The sequence below is a fragment of the Hibiscus syriacus genome, unplaced genomic scaffold (genome assembly GCF_006381635.1).
Source record: "Hibiscus syriacus cultivar Baekdansim isolate YM2019G1 unplaced genomic scaffold, ASM638163v2 tig00110290_pilon, whole genome shotgun sequence".
Taxonomy (NCBI): domain Eukaryota; kingdom Viridiplantae; phylum Streptophyta; class Magnoliopsida; order Malvales; family Malvaceae; genus Hibiscus; species Hibiscus syriacus.
Window position 1 is genome coordinate 50,745 of NW_024062663.1, and position 7,333 is coordinate 58,077.

At 35.5% G+C, this 7,333-nt stretch overlaps 1 pseudogene; it reads right to left on the minus strand.

Moving 5' to 3' along the window:
• Positions 1 to 557: 557 nt before the first annotated feature.
• On the minus strand, positions 558 to 5,473 carry LOC120116255 (annotated as a pseudogene).
• Between the last annotated feature and the right edge of the window lie 1,860 nt (positions 5,474 to 7,333).

Genomic DNA, 7,333 nt, shown 5'->3' on the forward strand with positions numbered 1-7,333 from the left:
CAATTTTCTCTTAATTCATTAACTCTATCAAACATTATGAACTAGTCTCAGAGAAATTGTGACATAATTTTCTTTGCATCCTGATTTTCAGGTGGAATTATATAATTGCATAAATTTGACTGAAAGCATCGAGGATTTTGAATTATCTTGGAGTTCAATTATTGCAGTTAACTAAAATTTCACAGGTGGATATAGTATTATCCTCCATTCCTCCTGGCCTCAACCATTTCCTTGTAGGATTCTACCTTACTAAATTACTCCATTTCATGAAAGCTCGATGTTATAATAGATTAATTGTTTTTCACTGAATTCAACCATTGGGGAAATGAATCTCCTTGGGAAGTTGCAATGATTATGCATCTATTTTAGATGATGGTTTTATAAACAGTAAAGTGGAACAGCTAAAGGGTTAACAAAAGGCAGGAAGCATTTTATTATCATCAATATGAAATGCCCACCTTTTTTGTAATACGAACCATGACCAAACAAATAAGCATGCTTCCAAATTGAAGGTGATGGAGCACGAAAGAACAATTCATTTTACATCAAATACAAACTGGGTAAACATTCTATGTCCCACCTCATCTTTTCAAATATAGGATGCGGATCAAGAAATATATGACTGTTGGCAGCAATTACACACAAGGGACTCGAGACTACTCTTAATCGTAGGGGGGAAGTGCAGCTTTAGTACAAGGTTGGTTCGGATGCATTTGACCTTGGAGTTGTGATGAAATAGCTTTCTGATTCTGTCGTCTGCATTTTGGTTCCCTCCATTGCTTATACCTACAAACTACGGTAGTCTATAACAGTTACTTCATCCTCAGGTGCATCTAGGTCTTGATAACTGCACGAGAAATAAAGCATCACAAAACTCTGCTAACTTCACTGTAACTAAAACAACATAGGCAATCTTCATTGGAAACCATGGTAGTAACAGCATATATCCCAACACCATATACAATTTCTGAATTTAAAATTTAATTAATTTACTGCTCAACAAGAAAAATAGCTGCAACTTCCCAATGGCATTGGAACAATTTCAAGCAAACTTACTTTCGTATACGCCGAGGATCTTGTCGGAAGCCAGGAGGCAAAAGAAAGGGAGCTGGACCACTTAAATTAGGTCCAGCACGTTCACTAATATTATTGCCTTCGAAAGGACCACCACCGCCTTGCTCTCTAAACACTTGCATTGCAAGTTCTGGTGGAGCTGGAACAAAGGCCCCAGAGGACTGCAATCACAAACATGCAAGTTATAACAAAATAATAAGCTAACTTACACTCCCTTAAGAATAGCACTAGACTTACCCAGCACCAGGAACAGGCATCAATACCGGTGGAGGTGCAATATCTGAAGAAAATGGGGCTGCAACATGCATCCCTTGTCCACCAAAAGCATCAAACATAGGATCATCATTGCTCCCCCCATCAGGCCCATCATTGTTAGATGGAAAATCACTTGATTGAGGGTTTTCAGATCTATCAAATCTGTCACTACCATTTGCACAATTATCAAGTTCTCTACGTGATCCACGTTCATCTTTCAAGCGATTTTCCATTAATTTACGTCTCTGAGGCCTGTCCTGCAAAAAAAATTGCAAAAAGGGGAAAAGTAAGGTTAGAAAAGCAATCAATCAACCATAACATCAAAACAATACCACACATACAAGGAAGGGTTGCTGCATAACAGGTTTCCCACCAGGCGCATCTGGATCACTGTGAATGGAAACATTGAACATCTTATAGAAGTATTCTTCAAATCATAAAAAAATAATATGGCACATGTAAGACCTCACTTACTTCATGTAGTTCTGGAAATAGAGCTCTTCACGCACTTTAGATGTTAACTCAATCACAAGTTCTGGATGTTTGAGTTTAAGATGCTTGTGCACAAATTCTGCAACATGAAAGAGCTTTGTGCAACCCTTAGCACCACAACCATACTTCAAACCATACTTTTCATCCCTTATCTTCCGGACAAAAGGATCCAAAGCTTCAACAGCAGCAGCATCTATTTTGTCCTTAGCAGTCATTATTTCCAACGGATCTTGACCCCTCAATCTCTCTTGCCAGTGTGAGTGAAGTTTCTTCTCCCACTCAGACCCGTTACTAGTAACATCAGAACTCTTTCCCTCAGCTCTCACATGCCTAAGACCCTTAGCTTCACTTGTTTCAACCATTCCATAGTAATCCACACCATGGACACGCCACAAGTTCTAAGAGTATCAAGAAGCTCAACACCTTCCAGGCCTTTTACAGAAGTCAAGCCACGTACAATAATCACTGGGCCTGTCAAACTGCCATGAGATTTATCTCTACTTATTTTGTCATTGTCAAACCCGCTTAAAATATTTTCCTCAATTCCTTTTTCAGAGTCCAGTCTACGTACAAGGCCCTGTGCTTGACCAATGTCAATCTGAATTCTTCTAAAATCAGAACTGACTGGATGAGCCGTTGGAGCCAGAGAAAGAAGATCAGTTTCTTTAGTAGGTCCCTTACCATGCCGCCTTCTTTTGCCACCGATGTCAGTTTCATCTTCAGAATTAGGTTCACTGGTCTGTCCTGGTTTATTTGATGAAAAAGCATTGACAACAGGTGTTCTGCATCACGAACATAAATTATTGAGAGCAACTGGATAAAAAATATGCAGGGAAAAAAGCTGAATATGCCCATAAAATAAGTGAGCACAGTATGCTGATCTTACAAGTCCAGTGTTCCACTCTGCAGATCAAGCAAGAAGTCCTTTGCAACTTTGCGTGCAAGCTCATTCCTCCTGGAAAAAAAAATGCCAAAAAAAATATGAAATCCAGAAAAGAATACAAATGAAGTCATGAACTGAAACATCACAAAATATAGAAGTACAGCTAACCTTTCAATAACAGTAACTAAGTTTGTTGGATGATATATGTCTTTTAACCTACATACATAAGTCCAATTAGAAATTTCAGGTGAATACAGAGGGAGGAATCCACTAAACAATTAGAAGTACCATTCCTCATCCTTGTGGGCATCAAAAATGCTCGTTTTAGGGTAGATATATACTCTGACTTGTATTATTGGTACCTACACAATTAAAAAAGACGCATTTACTAAACAACCCATTGTTTTGAGTAGTGACTCTTGTACAAGAAACAACCAAATTGATAATATTGTTCCACATTTGCACCTGCGCTCAGCTTCAGCTGGAAGTACATCATCCTCAAGCTCTTGAATGAATTGCTTGTATGACATCAATCCTTCTCTGAAAATTTTGTCATGTCATACCATCGAACGAGAAATAAAGATCCAAAATCAAATGATCTGATCGACTTCAAAGTCCACCTCAATTAAAAGAGGATTTGAACGATACCAACAGTGCTATGAAATTAAAAGTAATTCAAACCATATTTAAAACAAGAGCCCAAAACAAGATTGAATTTAACCTTTGAGCAATCCCTGTATTAGAAGCATCACCATATCTACCACGACCAGAATCCCAATCTGCAAAATCAATATTATTTAGCAACTAAAATAAAACATCATAAATCAAAAAGTTGGATAATTAAGTTTGCTGCAGCGGCATTATACATGCATATTTACTATGGAATTTTAGAAGCAACATGCTCGCTCCTCATAGTGTCGTAATTAACAGCAATTATGCATCATTTCATAGATGCCTGAAATCACATAATCTACTTTCTGAGTGATATTACTATATAAAAAAGGAAAAATAGGAAACCTAAGTGCAAACACATTGTTAACCTCCAACTATCATAATTCAAAGCACAAAAGATGAGCTACTCCTAACCATGAGTTTGCATACTACAAAACCAATAATGGAAAAATGTAAATTCAGTATATAAATAACATTAGACATAATAATTCAAGATTTTATATTAATAACTAAAATAAAATTTGAATGTGGGTCTATTTCTGTAATGTAACATTTTAAATTATAGTACCATTTAGTGGCAAAGCAGGCAAATACAAAAGGCCAGAATAGAAATGCTTCAAGATTATGTCGTGCAATGATTGAAGTTTGAGGAAATTTTAAAAAATTTACGCAATTTCCAGAAAATAACACCTTGATAACCACCAGAAGAGCGGCCAAAGTACCGGCCATGAGGCCTATCATCAGGATAACCAGGCCTGCCCATCATCTCACGAACGTATCCACCACCATAATCATACCCAAACTTACACCATCAGATGTGTTTTACATCATGGGAAAAATCAGAAAATAAAGAAAACTGCCAAGTGAACATAACAAATCAATTTTGGAAGTATTACATTTGAGTACCATATGAACATAACAAAGCAATAGAAGATACATCAGACACAGCAATATGAGAAAACAGAATGAATGATACATTCCAAAGCTGACATCAAATGATTACAAAAAACAAAAAGTCAGCGTCAGATATTCACAGAAGTCCAGTGTTTTGTGAAAACAATGCAGCTTTCAATAATCAGAAAATGGGAATCAATTGTTCACATGAAAAGCAAGAGATCTAAATAATATGTGGGCATTATCAAGAAAGAAATGAACTCAAAACTTGAATAAATATACAAAATTCTCACAAACAGAACAAACACTTTCAAGGCTTTCATTGACCATAACATGGTTAGTATGTTATTTTCACAAAATAACATCTTACAGAAATAGTTAGCCCATCAGCCAATCTCCCTATACATAGGGTCCATTCACAGCATAAGCAGTGCCAATTAGGATTCATTAGCAGTGTTTGCATTCTAAATAGCCAATCGTGGCCAAACATGCATAAATTACAAAAGCCTGCAGATCTGTACCTAAACTACTGATTATTATGAATGTAACCCGTGTCATCTTATTTTTAAGCTAACAAACTTTCAATCTTTAATCAACCAAGCAAATTCAATGTTTAACAAATCAGAAATAAGTTCATGAGCTTAAGCACAACAAAACACCTAAGACCATAAAAGCGACAGTTCAAACAAATAGATTTAAATTTAAGTAGTATCAATGCATTTAAGTTGTAATTATACAAAAATAATATCAAAGAAATGAAGTATTACCTCCTATCTCCGAGTCCAAATCCGCCTCAGGGCTCCCTCTCCTCCCTTCATTCCCTCCATCCTCGCGCCTAGACGTCTTATATGGCGGAGGCGATTGTCTCCTATCCCTGTAATTCAACGGCGGTGGTGGAGGACTAATGCTACTGCGCCGCTTGTAATCTCTCTCCTTGGGAGGTGGAGGCAGGGGAGAGCGGTCGCGGTCCCGGTCCCGTAGCTCACGCGAATCTCGGTCGCGTAGTCGAGGAGGCTGCGGAGCAGGGGGAGAGGAGTTGGGATCGTCAGATTCTGGAAGTTGTCTGTTGTTATTGTTGTTATCTTTACGGTCGCCACCGCGGCGGCTGTCTAGGGAATCGACCGGCATGTTTATGACTTCGGCCATGGGGGTAGTTTAAACGGAACCCTAGATAGATAAAAAAAATAGAGCGTAAAATCTTAAATTATTAAAGTAAAATTCAATCTAATTTAATTACTAAAGTATACAAATTTTCAATCTAATTATCTAGATTTCTTATGTTTTAGTCAATAAGTCGTTTATCTAACTAATTGTGTGCTGACTTGGGATACTTTATTAATGTTTTACACTGTCCACTGTGTTCATCATTATCTGTGTCTGTAAGATTAAAAAAATTTAAATCAGTCTATTTTAATCTTTTGAGTTTGAATTCAACCTTCGTTTCACTTAAATCCATAAACCTCAACTAGACTCTAAATCTCATATCACAGTCAAATCTTAAACCTTAAATCATAATCAAACTCTAAACCTCGTAACACATTTTTATCATAGATCTCATTTTCACCCTCAACGCTCTAGATTCTAGTGGTTAGATGGAGAATCTCAACGGTGAAAAGATGGACGTTGGTGAAGAGAACAATATATCTCAAAATCATTGTGATCTAACCGTGATAGAAGAGAATCTCAACGGTAGAAAGGTGGAAATATAGACGTTAGTGAGGATAACAATATATCTCAATATCATTGTGATCTAATCATAGTATAGGAGAATCTCGACGGTAAAAAGGTAAAATGGTGAAAATGTGAACGTCAGTAAGGAGAATCTCATATTCATAATTTTATATTCGCACCAACCAGAGGTTAAGGTCGTGATAAAAGAGATAATGGCAGGCATGTTGATAAAATGATCATTAACTAGTTCAAGTCTAGAGGAGCAATGCAAGTTTATGCTTTTAAGGAGTTGTAAGATCATGTTTCCATTGGAGTTATTACATGTACCTTTACTTTACAATCAATCCCATTATTTTCATTGGTTGACTCTGGTTCCAAGTATTTATACATTTTGAGTGATTCGGTTTACAAGTTGGTTATTCTGGTAGATATCACTAGTTGGTGTCCTTTAATGATTCAAGGACTTGTCTTCTTTATGGATTCAATGGTGTTAACTATACATTTTTTAATGTATTTTCGGAAGAGTTGCCTAGTTTGCTTCACGATAGAAAATTTGAGTTTGGTATCGAGGTTTTCCCTAATACCACTTATAATAGCCTAAAAATCGATCTAGATTTTTTCTAACGTCAAACGATCGGAAAATTATTTTTCAGCATGTTATTTCAGTATTTAGTATTTCATAAATTCGATAAAAAAATTTATTTTATATTATGAATTAAAGAATAATTGATTTTGGATAAAGGTCTAGTGAATATAATTAAATGAAATAAAATCTTATAAACTTCATTGAAAAAGTGAAATTTAGGTGCTAAAGTGAAAACAAAAGAAAAGTAAAATGACTAGGGATTAATTTAACCTTGAAATGAAGATTGTTTAGAGATAAAAATATGGACTTATGTTGGGATTTCATATTTTTTTCAAAGATAGTGAATAAGCTACTTAGGTGACACAATTTTATAATTTGATCCAAATTCCTTTAATTATTAAATTAGCTAATTTAGCTTACATTTGGAGGATGGTTTCCTCAATCGACATTACAAGCTCCCCAAGGAAGTTTAAGAGTGCTACTTCTACCATTGTCTTCAATCTTAAACATTTCTCAAACTTCAAATTCCTTTAAGGGTGCGTTTGGTTCTCGGGAACGTAAGATTATCAGTGGGAATAAAAGATTACCAGGGAATAGGATTACTGGAAATGTTGTATTTTGTGTTTGGCTAGCTTAGTAAGAATGTAAGATTACCGTGTTTGGTTAAAAGAATAAAAAATTATTAGAATGTATATTTTACCAAATTGTCCTTATTATATATTTATTTTTTTAACAAGTTGAATTCTACTATAATATTACTATAATTAATTTATATATTTTCTTTAAAAAATTAAATTCATAAAATT